The sequence below is a fragment of the Vombatus ursinus genome, unplaced genomic scaffold (assembly GCF_900497805.2).
Source record: "Vombatus ursinus unplaced genomic scaffold, bare-nosed wombat genome assembly UNPS02014270.1, whole genome shotgun sequence".
Lineage (NCBI taxonomy): Eukaryota > Metazoa > Chordata > Mammalia > Diprotodontia > Vombatidae > Vombatus > Vombatus ursinus.
This window is the reverse complement of record NW_020954048.1, coordinates 127,949-150,856: the sequence shown is the minus strand read 5'-3', so window position 1 is coordinate 150,856 and position 22,908 is coordinate 127,949. Positions and strand designations below refer to the sequence as shown.

Below are 22,908 nucleotides of genomic sequence, written 5' to 3'. Positions count from 1 at the left end.
GGGGGGGGGAAGGGGACAAAAGAGTAGGGGGATGATAGAGAGGAGGGCAGATTGGGAAAGGGGGTAATCAGAAGCAAATACTTCTGAGGAGGGACAGGGTCAAAAGAAAGAATAGAATAAATGGGGGGGCAGGATAGGATTAAGGGAAATAGAGTTAGTTTTTCACAGCATGTCTACTATGGAAGTGTTTTGCATAACTGCACATGTATAACCAATATTGAGTTGCTTACCTTTTCAATGAGGGTGGGTGGGGAGGGAGGAAGGGAGAAAATTTGGAACCCAAAGTTTTAAAAACACATGTTTAAAAAATGTTTTCACATGCAACTGGGAAATAAGAAATACAGGAAATGGGGTACAGAAATCTATCCTTCCCTACAGGAAAATAGAAGGGGAGGGGATAAGAGAAGGAGGGGTGAGATAGAAGGGAAGGCAGACTAGGGGAAGGGGTATTTAGAATGCATGCCATCTTGGGGAGGGGGGAGGGGCAAGATGGGGTGAAAATTTGGAACTCAAAATCATACCGAAGTACATGTTGAAAACTAAAAATAAATAAATTTATTAATAAAAAAAGGAAGAAAAAAAAATGTGAGGAACTGTCCATATGGTATTTGCTGCCCAGTAAGTTCAGGAGAAATGCCAGGAGAAGAACAGAAGTCTGCATGCAATGTTTGTAGATCTGACCAAGGCCTTTGATACTGTCAGTCATGAGGTCTTATGGAAAATTATGTCAAAATTTGGTTGCCTGATGAAGTTCATCAACCTTATAACATCAGTTTCACAATGACATTCTTGCCTGGGTTCTAGATGATGGACAATGCTCTCATGCTTTCAGTCACCAATGATGTGAAACAAGGCTATGTGCTTGGTCCCATGCTTTGTAGCATGATGTTTTCAGCTGTGTTGTTTAACTCCTTCAATGAGGATGAACATGGCATCAAGTTCAGCTACTACACTGATGGTAAATTCTCCAACTTGAAAAGTCTACAAGCCAAGATCAAATTGTAGGGCGTGTTGGTGCCGTGATTTTTTGATTGCAGATGATTGTGCACTCAATGCAACCTCTGAAGCTGAGATGCAACAAAGTATGGATCGATTCTCTACTGCTTGTGCTAATTTTGGCCTAACAATCACCACCCAAAAAAAACCACAGTTGCTCCATCAGCTATCACCACACCATCCATATATGGAACCATCGGTTACAGAAATGGAAAAGTTTGGAATCCTATGGATAAGTGAGAGGCTTCAAAGGAAAATGTGGGAGAGAAGAGATATTAGACTGACTACCAAACTGAAGGTCTATGGAGCCATTGTGCTGACCTCATTGTTGTATGCCTTTGAAACCTGGACAGTATACCAGCGCCTGCCAGGAAACTGAATCGCTTTCATTTGAATTGTCTCAGGAATATTCTGAAGATTACCTGGCAAGATAAGGTGCCAGACGCTGAGGTCCTTTCTCAAACTAAACTGCCAAGCATTCAAACTCTACTCAGAAAGCATAACTCCTATGGGCTGGCCACATTGTTCAAATACCAAAGGTACACCAAAAAGATTGTTTTATGGAGAACTCACACGTGGGGTGGTCAGAAAAAGCAATACAAGGACACTCTTAAGGTCTCTCTTAAGAACTTTGGAATTGAATATGTGACATGGGAGACACTAGAACAGGACCACCCAGCATGGCGTGCCTTCATCAGAGAAGGTACTGTGCTCTGTGAGCAAAGTAGAATTGAAACAGCCCAAAGGACGTACAGGATGAGCAGATTTAGAGAATCCACCCCACGTATTCACATGGACTACTTGACCTCTGGTAGAGCATTCTGAGCTCCTGTTGGTCTGATCAGCCACAGTGGGAGACACTGTAACTTGACTCTAGCATAGTGAGGTCATTTTGGTCCTCTTCAAGAATGAAGGACAACAACAACAGAGAGAGCAGTGCCTGGGTGTGGAAGGAAAGGAAAGATATACATGCTATCAAGATGGCCAAGAAAATTCAGCAAACATAAACATTGTGAAAAGTTGCTGTTTGTCCTTCTTTTTTTTTTTTTTTTGGTGAGCCAGTTGGGGATCAAGTGACTTGCCTAGCATCACACAACTAGTAATGGTCAAGTGTCTGAGGTTGGATTTGAACTCAGGTCTTCCTGACTCTAAGGCTGGAGCTCTATCCACTGCACCACCTAGCTGCCCCTCGTCCTTCATTTTCAAAGAGGACCAGTGACATCATTTGTACATGAATTGAGTTTAAGTGCACAAAGTCATCAACCTCACTCTTCCAGAGTCATGCAAGTCCAGTGACAAGACACAAGTCAAGATGACTGATGACGGCCCAGGATCCAGTGGATGGCCTTGGTGTCTTCAATATCTGACCAAGCTCTAAGTGCACCACAGCTCCTGCTTCAGTTGCCTTCATGCCTATTGGAATAAATTATTCTTTTCTGCTCATTCTACTGAGGGAAGTCTTTATGTGCTTGGGGTCAACATTCCCCTAATTCCCCAAGGGGTTTGAGGTCTATCAGTTACCCTTGGTCTGGGTTAACCTGTTTGCCAAGATGGTTTACTGGGGTGTGGCCATGACACATGCTACAGCGTCTTGGAACCACAGGTGAAGTTAAGTGAGGGTAGACACAAAAGGTGGATGAGCAGCCCTAAGGGCTTTTCAAACCCTCACACAGAGGTGCTAATCTTCCCTGAACACCCCATATGCCCCGCCCCATTGTGAAAAGTCATAAAATAATGACCACTGATGTTAAATGACATCAAATTTAGGTCTTTGTAATGCAGTTCCATTGTCTGCACAATTAGCACATTGCATCTTGAGTTGCAGGCATTCCAGGTCTCTGGAAAAATCTTTTCTTGGTCATAGGTCTCAATCTGGTCATTTGCAGACTCCCAGAGTAGTTGGGCAAATGGAAAGAACAGAAGCCTGGTTCCACCAGATGCCACTCTACTTTGTTCATGGACAAAGTAAAAAGGCTTAGTCCCAGTCTTAGAGCTGATAACAGGGCTCTCTCAAGTTCTGCAAGGGTGCTAGATCATCACAGGGCCACTTGGTCATGCACACAATAGATTAGCAGTCTTATAGAGGGTCATCAGAAGTGGGCAGGTTGGGAATCTACACTTGGGAAGAGTGCTCTCATATCTCTCCAGTCTCTGATCAGAAAAGAGCTGAGTTCTGGGTGCCAGCCAAAGACTTGATACAATTTAATACAATGTAACTTCAAGACATATATGTATTCTATTAGTAACATTTAGAAGCCAATTGTATATATCAATTAATTAGAACATTTTGTTTATCAGTCTGTAGTTTTTAATGATGTCCCTATTATATCTAGAACATTAGCTTACCTAGATGTATGATATTGGGCAAGGGATTTAACCTTTGATAGATTTCTTTCACTGTTCACGTGCTTTGATTATAGAAGTTTGCTTTGAGAGGAAAAAGGAGGGAAATAGTTTTTTTTTTATTCCAGACAAGAATTGTATATGACAGCCACTCTAATATTCATGCAGTGTCAAGATCAGATTTAGAGATAATCAGGTGGGAAAGTTCCTGTTCAGAAGGAAAATATATCAATGGAGTCAAGAAGATCCTACCTTTGCCTTCGCATACTTCTCAACTCTCTGAAGCACAATCATCCACCTCTGGCAGTCATTAGACTGTACTCCATTTGAGCAGCACTGGTATTTCTTTATCAGAGAATATTGGCTTTATAGTAGTTTAGACATTAATACCTGAAATCAGACTTAAGACAATATTACAGTCCCAAGAGATTTTTACCTTAAATAGCAAAATCATTGGATAGTATTACTTACCTAGTCCCAATGAACAATAGATAACAAAATTAAAGTTGGGATTAGCAGCAGTACTTAGAATGGGTCTTCACAAGTGGATTGAAAAGTTCAAAGACTTGGTTTGTGTTGCTATTAAAAAAAACTCCTCCCAACCGTGATATAAAAAAACGGCTTTGCTTTTATAGGAGAAAGGTCATCAAAAATTAAAATTCACACAATTTAGAAACAGTAATGTAATTTGCCCCTTAATGTGCTTCAGCAGATGAAAGAAGGGAGAGAGAACCTATAGTGTGGTGTGAGAAGGACTTCAGAAGGGTGATGGCCAGAGAAAGATGGAGCCTGTAGATTAAGAAGATAAACACTATACTGGACAGCTCCAAGTGGATTGTCAGGGGTAACCCAGGAATGCCAAAGCAGCTCCTTGATATAAACATTGGTGACAGAAGCTTTGGAGGGGAGTAGCTTACTTTCTGCAGTCACCAACCCTAGAAATATCTGGCCTTGGTTGTTGAAAAAAGGAAGCTCATCAGTGGTAAAGATGAAGCACATAGCCACATCCTTCTGGGAAAAGTGAAGGCAGCAAGCTCTGCCCTGAGGACTGAATGGGAATGTTTAATGAAAGCTGCACATCAGTTTGTTGCTGCATGACATGTAGCAGTATAAGGAGTAGCAGAAACAAGAATGGGTTGGACTTTAGATGTAATCAGTGAGGGATTCAGTGAACAATTTATAACGAGTGAGAATAGAAAAATATCAGTGTTCTTCATTTACTCAGGCAAGGATGTCAGCAATAGATGCAATACCCTAAGTAGTTTCCATGGAGAATGGGTGTTGATGAACAGAAGTAATATGCCAAATCACAACTCAGTTTTATTGGAAGAGCCAAACACCAATTACTACATTTGTATGACTCTCTAAGCCCCTGGGAGATTGGTGCTATTATCATTTCTTTAATATTATCTGAATGAAATCACAATCCTTTACCTTCAAAGCCTCCACTCATTCCCTTTTTCAACTTGCTTAAACTTTCTTTCATACTGTCTATTTTACATGCTGATTTTTTAACCACTCTTAATTCCTCTTATCTTTTGACCATTTCTTAGGACCCTCCTTACTTACAAAAGTCCTTCATTTCATTGAGATAGACTGTAACTGTTACAAATTTCACTGTTAGACTGTGAAAGAGGAAGTGAAGTTAGCCCAGATAAGTTTAACTTCATTCCTGACAAGCTTGGCCTCATTCCCCTTACTGTAGCCAGTGAAATCACCTTCCTTTTTTGCACCACTTAATGATATTTTCTATACATTTCAGTCTTCTTTTGAAAAAGAGAGAGGTTCACTTAATCCTACTTTAAAAAATTCTTTGCTATGAGACAGACTGTCAGGATGTTCAAATAAAGAAAACCCAACAGTTACCATCTGAGAAGATGATCTAGCCTTCCAGGGATGGTGGGGGCCTCCAGTAAGCTCATAAAGTCCTAATCTGAGGCTAGTTTTACTTTTGTTTTAAATCCCACTTCCTCTTAATACAGTGCCTGACAAGGTGGTCCCTCTCATCACAATAAAAACATTCCCTATCCCTTTCTTATGGCAGTAAACATAATCATGATAATCTCAGGGGCAGCACTTAACAAAATGCCACCTCTTCCTTGGTTAAATTGGTAGACAAAGGCTGGAATGAACTCCTTAGCCTTTGGATTGAGGGGATTTAATCTAAGAACTACTGAGTTCACCTCAGCCCCTGTGGAATTTGACCCTGCATACCAATTAGCATTTTAATTAGAGCACCTAGGGGTTTCATTCTCTTGTCTAACTTCTTGAGGTTGATTATATTTGGGTTGGGGTGGATGGTGGATGCCTGTATTCTCCAAATTTGCAATAGCCTGATGTCAGTGGGTAGGTTGTTAGGGTTCCAGTATAGACTCTGCAGAAGGCCAAGAGTTTTCTCCATTTGGCTTTTAAAAGACTCACCTAGGAATCCCATCATTATAAACTGTTTATTTGTTGTCTCTGAGAGAGAGTAATGTCCCAATCAAGCCAACTATGTCTCCCCTAGTTGACTTAATAGAAACCTCACTGTTCCCCAGAATCTTAACAGCCATAGGGTCTTCATTAAATTAGGAATGTTTTTCAGAAGTTAATAGAAATAAAGTTAAAGATGAAATATTGTTTACAAATAGAATGTAAATCAAAATGATTTTTTAAAAAAGCAGGTAGTTTTATGCACATGATGGACAAAGTGCTCTAAAAAACAATAGGATCTCTGATAAAGTGACTATTACTATGATTGAAATGGAAGAGCATCTGATACCCAGTGCATTGGCCAGATGTGTTCTGCACATAACAAGTGGGAAAAATAGGTGACCCCTGCCATATATCAAAGTATGTTCAGATCTGGTCTCTCCTATATGTGATTCTTCTATCTGCCTCTCATTCTCTTGCCTTTTGTTTTCTGAAGGTCCAGAGTTCTGGGGATGTTTAGATCATTTATCTCCTAAACAAACTGGCAGTTTCACTGGGAAAGAACTTTTACAACCAGTGTCTCTGATAAGGGCCTCATTTCTAAAATATATAGAGAACTAAGTCAAATTGATAAGAATACAAGTTATTTCCCAATTGATAAATGATCAAAGGATATAAACAAGCAGTTTTCAGATGAAGAAATTAAGGCTATCTATAGTTATATGATAAAATGCTCTAAATCACTATTGATTTGAGAAATGCAAATCAAAACGACTCTGAGGTACCACATCATACCTATCAGATTGGCTAATATAACAAAACAGGAAAATGATCAATGTTGGAGAAGATGTGGGAAAATTGGAACATTAATGCGTTGCTGGTGGAGTTGTGAAATGATCCATCCATTTTGGAGAGTAATTTGGAACTGTGGCCAAAGGGCTATAAAAATGTGCATACCCTTTGACCCAGCAATAGCACTTGTATCCCAAAGACGTCATAAAAATGGGAAAAGGACCCATTGTATGAAAATATAGCAGCTGTTTCTGTGGTGGCAAAGAATTGGAAATTGAGGGGATTCCCATCAACTGGGGAATGGCTGAACAAGTTGTGGTATATGAATATAATGGAATATTATTGTACTATAAGAAATGATAAGTGGACTTCAGAAAAACCTAGAAAGACTTGTATATATTGATGCTGAGTGAAGTGAGCAGAACCAGGAGAATGTGGTACACAGTAAAAGCTACCTTGTACGATGAATAACTTTGATAGACTTATCTCTTCTCAGCAATGTAAGGACCTAAGACATCTCCAAAAGTCTCATGATAGAAAATGCTGTCCATATCCAGAGAAAGAACTATGGAGTTTGAATGCAGATTGAAGCATACTATTTGCTCTTTTTTTTATTCTTCTGTTTTGTTTCCTCTTTCTTGTGGTTCCTCATATTGGTTCTAATTCTTCTTTACAACATGACTAATGTGAAAATATGTTTAATAGGAATGTATATGTAGAGCCTATATCAGATTGCATACCATCTTGGGGAGGGAGGTGGGGAGGGAGGGGAAGAAAATTTAAAACTCAAAAGCTTATGGAAGTGATTGTTGAAAATGAAAAAATAAATGAATTAATTTAAAAAATAAAAAAAAAAGAAACTGGCAATTTCTATCTCATAAATTAGCTTCAATGCCAGGTAATAAAATATTACATTTTAAATAAGTGAAAGAATCCTCCTTTTTCCATCATAGTTAGTCATTTCTATATGGCTATCAAAATTCATTAATATGTGCCATTAAGAAATAAAATCAATCATATGACTCACAATACCCAGAGCTACCTCAACCTCTCATTATAGCCATAGATATCTCCTTCACTTAGATGGAAACAGTCTCATATCATTCAATTTAGTCCAGATTCTGATTAATATCACTTAGGAAAACTCTTCATGTTTCCATCTAGATAATTTATTTCAGTCTTTTAGAAAAAAAAAACACTATTGCTCCTTTTTCTTTATTCTCTATTCATTGACCACAGGAAGCATTTTATCCCTAAGATACGTCATACTCGACAGCTTCTCACAGATTCTTCGGAGAGTTTTCTTAACATAGCATTTACGCCAGTGTTTATCATGAAGAGATTTTGTACCATCTTCTGTCTTTCTCCTCCAGAGTGCCTCATATCTCTGTGTTAGAACACATAATTTCTTAACTTCTCTGATTTCACAGAAAATAATAATTCACAGTAAGACATTTTTAGCTTTATTCCAACTGAAAATATAATGCTTTTCTCAATATTCCATTGGGCTTTTCATGATTATGGTTCCAAGTGTTGGCTTTGACTCTCATAAGAGGTGTGACCTTTGGGCAAATCCCTTTTCTATACTTCAGTTTGCTTCTGTAAATTGATGAGCATTGGATGGTATCAATTCTGAAATGTGTTTCTACTCCAAGTCCTGTGGGTGTTGATGTTTTAGGAGTTGGTGACATACAAGGATGTGGCTGTGGACTTCAGCCTGGAGGAGTGGGGTCTGTTGGACCGTGCCCAGAAAGAGCTGTACAAGATTGTCATGCTGGAGAATGCTCAGACCTTCCTCTCCCTGGGTAAGGACCACTTCCTCTGGGAACTCTGAATTTGCCATCAAAGGAATGTCCTCGTTCCCTCCCTAGTGTGTAGAGTTTCAGGCATTTATCAGTTCTTAGAAAGGCCAAAGTGCTGACCTCCAGGTCCTCCTGTTGCCTGGTTTTGCTAGGAGAGGTCTTTGTGTTGTGGGGTAGGGAGCTGGGAGTTTCCTCCGTGGCCCCTGAAGCTGCCTCCTTCTGCTTCTAGGCAGCTTCAGGTCAAGGACCGAGCCTATGGTCCTGCATCGGAGGCTGGGGATGAATCTCAGGTGTTACCAAGTCTAACCTCTAGGTGGATGTGAATTTTGTCTGCAGAGTCTCTAATGACTGTTCCTGCCCTTTTGCTTGCATGTGGGCAAGGAAGGGAACCCCCTTCCTCCCAAGGCTGCCCTTCCTCTGTGGGAAACTTTTTGTCTTTGGAGGTTTTTTTTAGCGGTTGTTATTGGATAAATTTGTAGGCCATTGCCCCCGGTGTTAGTCCTAGAGCCCTTGGATACCACGTGTGTCCTTGCTCTTCCTTCATACATTCCCCAATTCAAGTAGAGATGCAGGGAATTCGTATGAATATCCATCTGCTGTGAGCCAGGTGCTGTGCTAAGGGCTTTCTTCAGGCATGTTATCTCACTAGATCCTCACCGCAGCCTTTTGGTTTTGGTGCTTTTATTATACTCACTTTATAGTTGTAGATGCTGAAGCAAACAGTGATTAAGCGACTTACCCCATGGGCACACAGCCACTAAGTGTCTGAGGCCAGATCTGAATTCAGGTCTTCCTGACTCGAGGCCCAGTCCATTCTCCTCTGCACTACCAGTGGCCTCTAATTTAAAAAAATAGAGGCTATGGAATGTAGCCTCCTCCTGTGAAGGAGACAAAGTTGGAATTTTCTGATTCCAAATTGGTTGCATGATCTTCCTTCCCCTCTGCCTCCCACCAGTAAACACTCTGAAAATCATCTTTGAGTAGTCCTTGGACCCCCTGCTTTTCTTTGCTTGTATCCCCCTTTCCCTAATGAGGATTAAATTACAAGTTTCTCTCCATCCTCATGCCTAATTTATTCCCCATGCCTAGGACTTCCAGTTCCCAGAGAAGATTTGATCTCCCATTTTGAGCAAGGAGGCCTGAGGAACTGCTGTCCGGGTGAGTGAGGTGAAAGCTGGTGTATGTGGGCAGTTATCCCAGGAGGCTTCTTCATGTTTCAATAAAGGGAGTACTAGACTTGGGGAGAGGAAGACCTGTCTTGGAATTGTTTTTCAGACACTTTCTAGCAGTGAGATCTTGGGCAAGTCACTGAACCTCTAAGCCTCAGTTTCCTCATCTGTAGAATGAAGGGTTTGGACTCCATGTCCTTCCAGTACCCTTGTATTGATGAATCAATGACCCTGTTATAAGTCTTTGTTGGAAATTTTGGGGTGAGATAAATGAAAAGCCCAGAGTTTCTGGGTAATTAATAATCAATTTAGTAACTAGATTAATTAAATTAATTAAATAATCAATAAATTGATGGTGATCTCTCTCAGTAACCAGAGGCAAAACCATGGAACTCACTGAATACTTAAATAACTGGAAAAGAGGGTGTCCCTGACAGGTGAAAAATTAAACCTTATTGGTAAACAGTTAATGAGGGGGTGGACTTTCAGGAGGGGGAGTAAAGTGAAAGATGACTAGGAAGGTAGAAAAGGGGCGATGATGAAGGGCTCCAACAGCCCAACAGAGGACTTTATCTTTGACCTTGATGGTAGGGAACCACAGGGATTTTTAGCGTAGGGAGTAGCGTGATCAGGAGAGAGCACAGGAAGATGAATTTGGCAGCTGGTTGGAGGATTGAATGGGAGACACTTGAGGGAGTGAGCCCAACCAGCCAGTTGTAAACTGGCTTGTGAACCTCAGATATGGGGTCATTGGGCCCCCCAACAGTGAAAGGAGAGAGAGGGCCCTGCCTATTCACTTAAATCCAGTTCATTTGCAAGTCATGGCATCATCTTCCTGATGTCACGGTCCTCTTTGAGAATGAAGGACAAACAACAACATGTGAGTAGTCCAAGCTGCCCCAATGGGAATCCAGCTGGCTAGTTCCAGCTGGGCATCTCAGCTCCTCTTCTCTTCCTCTCCCCTCCTCTCTCCTCCCCTCCCTACATGGGGTATCATGCCCTTACCTGACAGTGTTCTGCCCAAAGGAAGGTAAATTTTGACGTCTGAAGCCTGCCTAGTTATCTTGGGGTTTACTGGCTACATTTCTTTCTCAAAGGCCAAGCCTTAAATCCAATTCACTCTGACTGTCATTGATTGGCCAACAATAGGTCCCTGCCCAAGTACCACTTAATGGTTATTTTTTTGGGCCCTGATGGCTCAGAGTGAACATAAATAGTAATTGTTTCTCTTTTGGCCAGCAACACTGAGGATCTTCCCCTCCCAGTTTGGTTTTTTTTTTTTTATTAAAGGGGCCATCGCTTGACTCACTTCTTAAACATGCCTGATCATTGAAGAGGCATGAAAAGATCTGGAAAAGCTCGGTGGTGAGTGGAATAGGAAGTCAGTTGGTGAGCTATCCAAGGATTGCCTTGCCATGGTGAAGGCCCAGCTGAGGGTATGTAACGTAAAATTGTAGTTGACCCAGACAACCTAGTTTCATGGTTTTTTTCTCTCTCCGTTTATCAGTACATGAATAAGAGTGAAGGCCATTGCCTTACTGGGAAGTAATTCAGGCATAAGTCATCAACCTTCATCCTTTTTCTGGTTCCTGTGGCCCAGTCTTTGGCCTGTTCTTGGAGAATCATTGGCCAGATTCATGTAGGTGATTGCTACTCTTAGGATGGAGTTGTTGTTTGTCCTTCTTTCTCAAAATTACATCAGGAAGCTGATGTCATGACTTGAAAGTGAATTGGATTTAACTGAGGAGGGCTGTGCAAGGTCACCAGCCTCACTTTCTTTTCCTGAGCCATCTGGGTCCAGTGGCCAGATATCGATCAGGACGACTGGAGGTGGCGAAAGGAAGGTACAAAGAGAGGCAAAAGATACGTCCTGCTATCAAGCAGTTAAAAATCCAGTATGTAGACATGGAGACAGTTTGAGAAGAAGCAATGGATCGTAGAACTTACTCTTAGCTGATCCAGGCAAAGGAGAGTGTTTTGGTCTGGAAATGCCTTAAGTTCATAGGCACATAGATGAATACAAGGAGATAAGAGAATGGTGGTTTATGAGGGAGAGAATTGTCAGGGTGAAAAGAATCAAATCCTAATGACAACAGTAATAAGTAACAATTATATGGTGCCTACTGTGTGCCAAGAGTTTTCAAATATTATCTCATTTGATCCTTACAACAACCCTGGGAGACGGTGTTATTATTACCCTCATTTTCCAGTTAAACTGAAGCAGAGAAATACTGTGATTTTCCCAGTGTCGTAGAGCTAGTAAGTGTCTGAGGCTACATTTGAACTCAAGTCTGCTTGACTCCTGACACATTGCTCTATCCATTGGGCCACCTAACTGACTGGTGGTGGAAAATAAGTTTCTGCTCCAGAGGATTCTTCGTCTAGGAGAGATTAAAAAGATAAGCAACTCTTAAGGTAGGGTTATATGCAGTCATCTGGGACTGGGATAGAAGGATAAAATGTGTAGTGAGTGGTGGGGATCATGCCATTTCAATTATAGATGGCTAGTGTTGATCCCTTTCCCTTCCCCCACCTACTTTTTTTCCTTCTAAATATGGAGACAGGGACAAAGAGGAAAGATGATAAGAGGATGTGATGGAGAAAAGATAATTTATCATCATAAATAAATTAAAATGGAATAAATTCCCTCATAAAAACTGAGGATGATAGCACAATGCATTAGGAAGGAGAACCCAGGGGAGGATTCTGGGAAAACAATAGAGTTCATCAGAAAATTCCAAACTCTCCAGATTTTCCCCACAAACAAGATAAAATAGTGTCCCAGGTTGAACATAAAACAGTAAAAATGAACAAGAGTCGGGGCAAAGCAGTGGTCCTCCTGAGACAATTGCAGAAGATCTGAAGAAAAATTCCTGGACCAAGGTTTCATCCCTGTGAAGTACAAATACTTTCAGGCTAGTTCCCTTGAAACAACAAGGGGCAATCCTGGAGGTGCTGTGTTGGGAGGTGGCCTCAGCCCCAGCCACAGGAATTTTCACCTCCTGGACAGTGCAGGAAAGTGGGGAAGATTGAGGGAACCTCTGCTGATAAGGAATGCCAGACCCAGCTATGCTGCCCAGACTCCATCCTGGGCAGGAAGGAACCAGCACATGCCTGGTGAGTGTAGAAGCAGTGGGGTGGGAATACAGCTGGCTGTGGGCACTTACAGGAGGGTGGAGTTCTTGGTTTCGGTTCCAAGGTAGAGGGGAGAACTGAAGGAGGATTCAAGAGGCACCATCCCCTATACCCCAGGGCTAGAGATAATTACAAAAACATAACCTGCTACCAAAAAAAAAAAAAAAACAAAACAAAAAACCAAGCAAAGGAGAAAGAATCTAGCCATACAGAGTTACTATGGGAATAGAGAAAGCCAGAGTTCATCTTTGGAGGAAGATACTGAAGCAAAAAAAAAAGCCTCTCCTACCCCAAAGATTAATGTGAAATGGTCACCTGCCCCAAAATAATTCTTAGAAGAATTTTAGAAGATTTTAAAAATCAGATGAGAGAGATTGAGGAAAAATTAAAAAGAAAAATAAGGATCCAAGAAAAACAAGATTATAAAAAGAAAGTCAACCAATTAGAAAAGGAGATCCAGAATCTTAAGGAAGAAAATGACTCCTTGAAAACTAGAAATTGGGCAAGGGCAAGCCAGTGAAGTTATGAGACATCAAGAAATAATAAAACAAACAAAAAAAAAAGAATGAAAAAATAGAAGAAAATGTGAAACTTCTTATAAGAAAAACAAATGATCTAGAGAACAGATCAAAAAGAGAAAACACCAGAACACCTGAAATCTACAATCAAAAAAAAAATCTTGATACAATAATACGAGAAATAATTAAAGAAAATTGTCCTGAAGCATTAGAACAAGAGAGGAAAGCAGAAATAGAAAAAAATCCACTGCTCACCACCTGAAAGAGTTTCTACAAGGAAAACCTACAGGAATATCATTGTCAAATTTTGAAACCCCCATTCTCAAGAATAAAATATAAGCAACAGGAAAAAAAATACAATTTAAATATGGCAGTGCCACAATTAGAATCACACAAGACCTAGCAGCAGCAGCCCTAAAAGACTGCAGGTCTTGGAACACTATATCGAAGAGCAAAAGAACTGGGGTTGCAGCCAAGAGTATCATACCTTGCAAAGTTAAGCATAATCCTGAATCGAAAAAAAAATGGACATTTAATGAATTGTCACACTTTCAGGATTTTGTTAAAAAATAAAAACATGAACTTAATAGAAGATTTGACATATAAGATCCAAGAGAAATATAAGGTATGTATCAAAGAGTAAGTACAAGGACTTAATAAGGACAGATTCTTTATTTTTTATATGAGGAGATGTAAAACATATGTTTAAGATTGTTATTAGTAATTAGGTAGTTTGTAAGAAAGATCAGGGTAGACCTGAGGATGATGTCATTCTAAAAAGTAAAACTTTAGGAAAAGGTAAAAAGAGTAATTATCTTACACAAATGAGGTATGAGAGAAAGAAGTGACACAGATGGGGGAGGAGTGCTGGCAGTTCTGGAACCCTACTTTCATCAGGAATGGGTTTAAGAGGGAACAATACATATATATCTAGAAGGGTATAAAAGTCTTAAATTCAGAAAAAAATAAAAGTCTAAAGGGATTGGGAGCAGAGAGAGTATAAGAGAGGGATTTTTAGAGAGGAGTGTGAGGGAATTGGATAAGGGGAGGGTAATAAAAGGGTGTTTAGATTAATGGAAATAGAAGGATAAGGGAGGGAACCTTGGGGGGGATAGGTTAGGTAATAGGAGGGCAAGGTAAAAGGTAGAAGTAAAATAGAGGACTCAAGAGGGATAGAAAATAAGAGATGTACACAAATACAAAAATAAATACCAGGAGTAGAATTTATTAGGGAAAAAAAACCAGGAGTAGTAATCATGATCTCAGACACAGTTAAAGCTAAAATAGATTTAATCATAAGAAAAAATTAGGGAAAATACACTATGTGTCAGTCATATTAATCAGATTGTTTTAGAATATTTAAAATAACTAGTTTGGAATATTGCTGTGGTTTAGGAAATGACAAGTTGGTGGAGTTAGAAAAATATGGAAAGACTCAGACTTATGAAGGAAGAGGTTATCCACCCTCAGAGAAACAGAGGACAAATAAGTATAATATGGTCTTACATAGATGCATATGAATGTATATGTCTACGTATGAGTATGATTATAGATGTCTAAGCATATGTATGTGTATATGTGTATGTGTATTATACACACACACACATATATATATCTTTGTGTGTATGTGCATGCGTGTGTGTGTGTGTGTGTGTGTGTGTGTGTATGTGTATGTATCCATGCTTAATTGTAGCCTTCTTGGGGGAGGGATGGAAAAATGAGGAGACAAGAGCAAAGTAAAAAGTACACAGCAGAGAACAAAAGAAAATTTACAAGGAAACAAAGAAAATATGGACAACTCTGAACATAATATGTAGTATTTATCACATAGGCTTTCTTGAAATGGAAATTTATTGCTGTATGTTTGAATCCTCTCTTATATTCAGTGCACATGGCAATGCTTTTTTTTCTTTTCTTGTTTTGTATTTAAGTTTTAACATTTAAGTTTATAATGTTTCTTTTTCTTTTCTTATTTTGTATTTACGTTTTAGTATTGAAGTTTAAAATAATTTTTTAAAGAGGGAAAAAAAGGAGAACCCAACAACATGTATTTAAGAAACACCCTTGTTACAAAGATTGACACAGCTTTAAAAATGGAGGGATGTCATTCTCTAAAGCGGTTTGGAATTATGCCCCAAAAGTCACTCGTTTATATGGCCTTTAAATAAACAATAGCTACAAGTAGACCTATAAACTAAAGTGATCAGAAAAAGAAAAAAAAGGCACATTGGCACAAAATATAATAGATGCTGTTTTTTGTTGTTGCCAAAAATTAATAGAAACTACGGTGATGCCCATATATTGGCAAATGACTGAGGACATGATGGTCTAAGAAGATAATGGAACCTCATTGTTTCAGAAGAGACGATGAAAGGCTCAGTTTGAGAGAAACCTCGGAAGAATTCTCTGAACCAGCTCAGAGAACAATGAGCAGAACCAGGAAAATAATTTATGCTGTTAGAAAAGTGTTCAATGCAATGAACAAGTAGGACCCCAGAGCAGAGCAGGGTCTCTCAAAATGTTTTGTTCTTAGAATCCTTTTCAACACAAAAAGTGTGTTGTGATCCTCACTGCTCGTTTAGTGTGATACTCAGAAAAAATTGTTTTAATGTCTGCATTAAGAGCTTACAGTAGTGACTAATGTTGCCCCCCAAGTTCCAAATTACTATATGCATTAGACTCTATTATAAAATGTAACATTTTATTCTCCTTGTAATTTTGAAAACTAAATATAAAATTATAAATCCAGAATTTTAAAATAATTATGAAAATTTCATATTGGGCTTTCTCTAAGAATCAGTATGAATAAATACGTGATAATGACTGACATTTACACATGACCAAATACGTGTCAGTATTGATGTCAGGAACAGAAACAATAGATTGGCTGAGAAAGAGGATTTGGACAAACTAAGGTTTATTGAGTTTGCTAGCAGGGAGTCTGACCCAAAGAGGCAAAGACTCCCCAAATGAAGAGTACCCAAGGTTTATATAGCTTTTAGGGAGTAAGGAACAGAATAGGGAGGTGGGGGGGGAAAGTGATTGGTCAAGGCTCCTGTTGGGGCACTTGAGGATGATCTGGGGCAATAACCCTTTTACCCAGTTCCAGTGCTAGGGGTTTTTGTATAACAGAATTTGGGGGTCTCAGCTGTTTCTAAGAATAGATTGCACGAGATTCCATGGCATAGCCCTTTTGGGGTTACTTGCATTACAAGAACTAATAGGAGAGTGCAGGCATATACTTGTGAATGAAATGGAATGATTTTCAAAATAGAGGAACTCTGGATCCACACCAGGCACTGTGCTAAGCATTTTAAAGTAATTAATTTGATTCTCTAACAACCCTGAGAGGTAGGTGCTCTTATGAACTTCATTTTACAGTTGAGGAAAAGGAGACAAACAGAAATTAAATGGCTTCCCAGGGTCACACAGCTAATAAGTGTCTGAGGCCAGACTTGAACTCATGTCTTCTTGACTTCAAGCCCAGCTCTCTGTCTTCTCTACAACCAACTATATTTTGATTTATAACCAGAATACAGTGAAATGGTCTATTACATATGTATGAGGTGGAAAATGGGAGGAGAATTTTACAAGCTCTTCTGGTAAGGGATAGAAATTAATTTTTCATTCTTAGTTCCCTAACCCATCAACAAAATTAATCTTTAGTCAGTATGTACAAGATTTGTAATGGATTTATGTATTTTTTATAATTGGCTACTAACAAATAGTGTATTAGTTGATAAATGTACTTCAAGATCAATTGCATATAGTGCTTTGATTTTCTTATTTTCAAAAAGTATGTTTATATATATAAAACCATCTTTTTAAGGGAAGATCTCTTTTACTTTCTTTTTTCTACCTGGAGCACATATTGCATTCTCACAGAAATTACTGAAGGACTAACCCAGGCAGCCAGCCAGTTCCTTTGAATATTGACCTCATCGGAGAATAGCAATATAAGTCGGAGATAGGGTTAAATCAGAAAATAGCCTTAACACTTCAGTGAAAAACAAAACAAAACCATAATGTCTCCTGTCTATGTAGAATGTTTGTGATGATCTACGATTTTTTCAAGAATGCTTGTCATGTGAATGCCTAATGATCATGGATCATGGTCAAGCAGCTGAAGTCTGTCCTGCAGGAACAAAAACATTTATGAAATCTTGATCTGATGGTTACATCGCAGATGAGATGTGATTACAAGTTCGTGGTGAAGGAAGGAACACCTCCATTGCAATCACAGCAAATGAGGATCTGTGCGTGCCTATGACCTTCTATTGGGAACAGATCCACACACAAATGTTCAGCATTTCTCAGGGTTGGGAGACAATTTGTTGACAGGTAGAGAAACTGAAGGAATATGTTGTTCCTAGTCAGAAACTGTCAGAGACTGATGTATTTATTCGCTACGTGAACACCAAAAGCATTGTATGTCTAATCATGATTTTTGGGAATCACTGCAGAAAAAAGCAAGAAGATTATGCTTCAATTAAATTAGTCTATACCTAATTTCTCCAAAGTTGCTTTCTGGTTTTCCCAGCAGTTTTGGTCAAATAATGATTTCTTGTCTTAAAAGCTTGGATCTTTGCATTTTATCAAACACTAGATTACTATGGTCATTTATTACTGTGCATTATGTACCTAATCTATTCTACTAATCCACCACTCTGTTTCTTAGCCAGTACCAGATCATTTTGATGATGAGCACTTTGTATTATAGTTTGAGATCTGATACTGGTAATCTACTTTCCTTCATATTCTTTCTTCATTGATTCCTTTAATAGTCTTGATATTTTGTTCTCCCAGATGAATTTTGTTATTTGTTCTAGCTCTATAAAATAATTTTTTTTTGGTAATTTGATCAATATGGCACTAAATAGGTAAATCAATTTAGGCAGAATTGTTATTTTTATTATATTGGCATGACATACCCATGGAAAATTGATATGTCTCCACTTATTTAAATCTGACTTTATTTGAGTGAAAAATGTTTTGTAATTGTGTTCATGTAGTTCCTAGGTTTGTGTTAGCAAGTAGACTCCCAAGTATTTTATATTGTGTGCAGTTATTTTAAGTGAAATTTCTCTTTCTATCTCTTCCTGCTGGACTTTGCGGTTAGTATATAGAAATGCTGATGATTTATATGGGCTTATTTTATGTCCTGCAACTTTATTAAAGTTGTTAATTCAAGTAGTATTTTAGTTGATTCTCTAGGATTTTCTAAGTATATTATCCTATCATCTGCAGAGTGATAGTTTCCTCATTGTGTATTCTAATTCCTTTAGTTTCTTTTTCTTCTCTTATTGCTATAGCTAGCATTTCTAGTACAATATTGAATAATAGTGTTGATAATGGATATCCTTGCTTCACCTCTGATCTTACTGGGAAGGCTTCTAGCTTATCCCTGTTACAGGTAAGGCTTGCTGATGATTTTAGGTAGATACTTCATATCATTTTAAGGGAAACTCCATTTATTCCTATGCTTTCTACTATTTTTAATAGGAATGAGTGTTGTATTTTGTCAAAAGCTTTGTCTGTATCTGTGGAGATAAGCATATGATTTTTGTTTATTTTTTGTTGATATAGTCAATTCTACTGATAGTTTTCCTAATAATGAACCATCCCTGCATTCCTGGCAGAAATCCCACCATGTATAGTTTTACTATTTATTTCCTATTCTAATTCATTTAACTTTTCCTTTAAAATTTGGATGCTATGCCATTTTATATGGTATATTTTAGCAAAATGTATTTTCCCTGCTTATCTCTTTTAACTAGGTCTTTTATGCTATGGTTATACACATACTTGTTCTCCCAGAGGAAAAATGTATTTGTAAGAAAATTGAGCTTAAAGTGTCTAAAGAATTTTGAGCTTAAACCACTTGGACAATCATCACCAACTCCCAAGGGATTCTTGATTACCTAAATGGGAAGTATTATTGAAGGACTAATGGTGCAACATGCTGTTCAGAAATACTATTTTTGAACATGGGAGATGTATAGATTTTTAAAATTTTGTTTATTAAAAGATTTTTAGTCTTTCTTTTTTTATTTAGGCAACAGAGGCACTCAAAGACAAAAAATTTAAAAATAAAGAGATATTGGCTATCCTAAAAAAAGTGATGGGCCAGAACAGAATCTAATATGCCTCAGGTGAATGTAAAAAACAGGATTGGCAATCATGATGGGGTCTCAGCTACAACAACAAAATATAATTTTAAGCACGATCATCAGAGAAATCACAGTGTACTTAAAGATATAATAGTGAAATAATGTGAATATTTAGTACGTTGCAACAAATAGCATAATATCTATAGATCTGAATAGATTATAAGGAATGGTGACTGTAACTCTGAAAATTATTACAACTGAAAGGAGTAAATCTTTTTCTCAGGTTTGCATGAAATTTATAAAGAATGACCATATGATAGAACATCAAAACTGGTCCATATAGAACCATAGAAAGAGTACCTGAACACAACAAAATAAAATTGTAATCAACAAAATGCATTTGAAGAAAACATTGAAAGTAAGATGGAGAACATCTGTCTAGTGCAGTGGACAGAGTGTAGTCACTGGGTTTGTGTTTAGTTTCAGCTGCTGAGATTTAGGTTAGGTCACTCAGCCATTCAGAGCTCATGAACTGAATTGTAAAGTACAATGAGAATCTCATTCTGTCTGTGTCTCAGGTTTGTTTCCAGGATCCAGTGGGCTTGCATGTGGAACTCTTTGTTAATTAAATCATCTTATTGGTGCGATCTGATAGTATTTTCATTTAAGTTTAAAGACATCTTTTTGACTGGGGAAATTAGATGTCAATCAGTTTACTTTCTGTCAACAGAAGGAAGAGGATATATTTATAGCATATGTGTGTGTTTGTTTCCATCAGATACAGAGAACAGACTAGATGTGAAGGAGATGAGTGCAAATCTGAAAATGACCCCGTGGGACAACTGTCCTCAACATAGTGAATACAGGGCTGGTCTTGCTACACATGAGAGAATCCATACTGGAGAGGGACATTATGATTGCAATCAACATGAAAAAAGTTTGAGAAAGAGTTCCAGTGTTGCTAAAGGCAAGAGAATACACACTGAAGGGAAACCTCATGAGTGTCATGAATGTGGTAAAGCTCTTAGGGATCACTATTCCCTTATTGTACATCATAGAATTCACACTGGAGAGAAACCTTATAAATGTCCTGAGTGTGGTAAATCTTTTAGTGTACAGTCTTCACTTATTGTACATCAAAGAATTCACAGTGGAGAGAAATCTTTTGAATGTAATCAATGTGGAAAGACTTTTAGATACAACTCCAGTCTTGCAAAACATCAGAGAGTCCACACTGGAGAGAAACCTTATGAATGTAATAAATGTGGAAAGACTTACAGCTACAACTCCAGTCTCACTAAACATCAGAGGATCCACACTGGAGAGAAACCTTATGAATGTAATCAATGTGGAAAAGCTTTCAATAGAAACTCTAGTCTTCATAAACATCAGAGAATTCACAGTGGAGAGAAACCTTATGAATGTAATCAATGTGGAAAGATGTTCAGATACAGCAACAGTCTTGCAGTACATAAGAGAATCCACACTGGAGAGAAACCTTATGAATGTAATCAGTGTGGAAAAGCTTTCACGCGGAGGGCCCATCTTAATGGTCATCATACAATCCATACTGAAGAGAAACCTCATGAATGTCATGAATGTGGTAAAGGTTTTAGTGTTCACTCTTCCCTTATTAAGCATCAGAGAATCCACAGTGGAGAGAAACCTTATGAATGCAATCAATGTGGAAAAACTTTCAGAAAGAGCTCCAATCTTGCTGTACATACAAGAATCCACACTGGAGAGAAACCCTATGAATGTAATCAATGTGGAAAGGCTTTCTCACGGAGGGCCCATCTTACTGGTCATCACACAATCCACACTGAAGAGAAACCTCATGAATGTCATGAATGTGGCAAGAGTTTTAGTGTTCACTCTTCCCTTATTAAGCATCAGAGAATCCACAGTGGAGAGAAACCTTATGAATGTAATCAATGTGGAACAGCTTTCACAGATCGATCCAGTCTTACTTATCATCAGAGAATCCACAATGGAGAGAAACCTTATGAATGCAAGCAATGTGGAACAGCTTTCACAGATCGATCCAGTCTTACATATCATCAGAGAATCCACAGTGGAGAGAAACCTTATGAATGCAAGCAATGTGGAAAGGCTTTCAGACTCAGGTCCAGTCTTACTCTACATCAGAGAATCCACACTGGGGAGAAACCTTATGAATGTAATCAATGTGGAAAAGCTTTCACAAGGCACTCTCATCTTACTCATCATCAGAGAATCCACACTGGAGAGAAACCTTATGAATGCAAGCAATGTGGCAAGGCTTTCAGATGCAGCTCCACTCTTACTCATCATCAGAGAATCCACACTGGAGAGAAACCTTATGAATGTAATCAGTGTGGAAAGGCTTTCAACAGAAACTCCCATCTTCATCTACATCAGCGAATCCACAGTGGAGAGAAACCTTACGAATGTAATCAATGTGGAAAGATTTTCAGATATAGCAACAGTCTTGCTGTACATCAGAGAATCCACACTGGAGAAAAACCTCATGAATGTAATCAGTGTGGAAAGGCTTTCACACAGCGCTCAACTCTTCTTAAACATCAGAGAATCCACAGTGGAGAGAAACCTTATGAATGTCATCAATGTGGAAAGGCTTTCACACAGCACTGCCTTCTTACTCATCATCATAGAATGCACACTGGAGAGAAACCGTATGAATGTCTGGAATGTGGTAAAACTTTTAATGTATATTCTTCCTTTACTAGACATCAGAGAATCCATATTAAGGGAAAAACCTCACTAATATGATCAATGTGGAAAATCATTCAGACTAAAAATATTCCTTTTTTCATACTGTGTTTAAAACCCTAAAAATGAATTGAATTTTTCTCTGAAATCCCAACATTTCTTGTTAGTCCTCTATAATATGCCATGACATTCCTATGCCATAACTTCTTCAGCCATTCCCCAGTTGATTGATGGTCACTTTTTTTTTTTCGTATTAGCAGGCACAAAAAGTCCTGGTATAAATATTTTGATATTTATTGGACATTTATTTTTGTAATGATTTCTTTAAGCTCCTGGTGGCACAACGGACAGAAGACTGTCCCTGAATCCACAAAATATGAGTTCAAATATAGTCTCTAATACTTATAGCTGTGTGACCCTGGGGAAGTCACTTACCCTGTTCCCGTCTGAGTTTTCCCATCTGTAGAAGGGATAATAATAGCACCTACCTCCAAGAGTTGATGAAAGGATCAAATGAGACAATATTTGTCAACTGCTTTGCAAGCATTAGATCATTATGTAAGTGGTAGTTATTGTTTTTCCCTTAGGATCATAAGTTTCATAGCAGGGTCAGTGGGCTAAAAGGTCTGGATAGTTTAATCACTTTTGTTTTTATTCACATTGATATTCAGAACAGTATAGATGAAAACAGTATATTGTAATGGATAGGGCACTGGGTTAAGGTTGGGAAGAGAGGTTCAAATCCTGCTTCAGGTGTTCTCTAGCTGTCTCACTGTGGTTGAGGAACAACCTCTCTGTGATTCAATTTCTTCATCTCTAAAATGAGGAGGTTGGCCTCTGTGTTCCCTTCCAGAACTAAATCTGTGTTCTTATCAAAATTACATTCATATTTTTATAAGTTTGACTTAGTTCCCTATAT

The 22,908-nt window shown here is 38.5% G+C and overlaps 1 pseudogene; it reads left to right on the top strand.

The window, feature by feature from the left end:
• Positions 1–22,427, top strand: part of LOC114042168 — a 35,080-nt pseudogene extending 12,653 nt beyond the window's left edge.
• Positions 22,428–22,908: the final 481 nt, after the last annotated feature.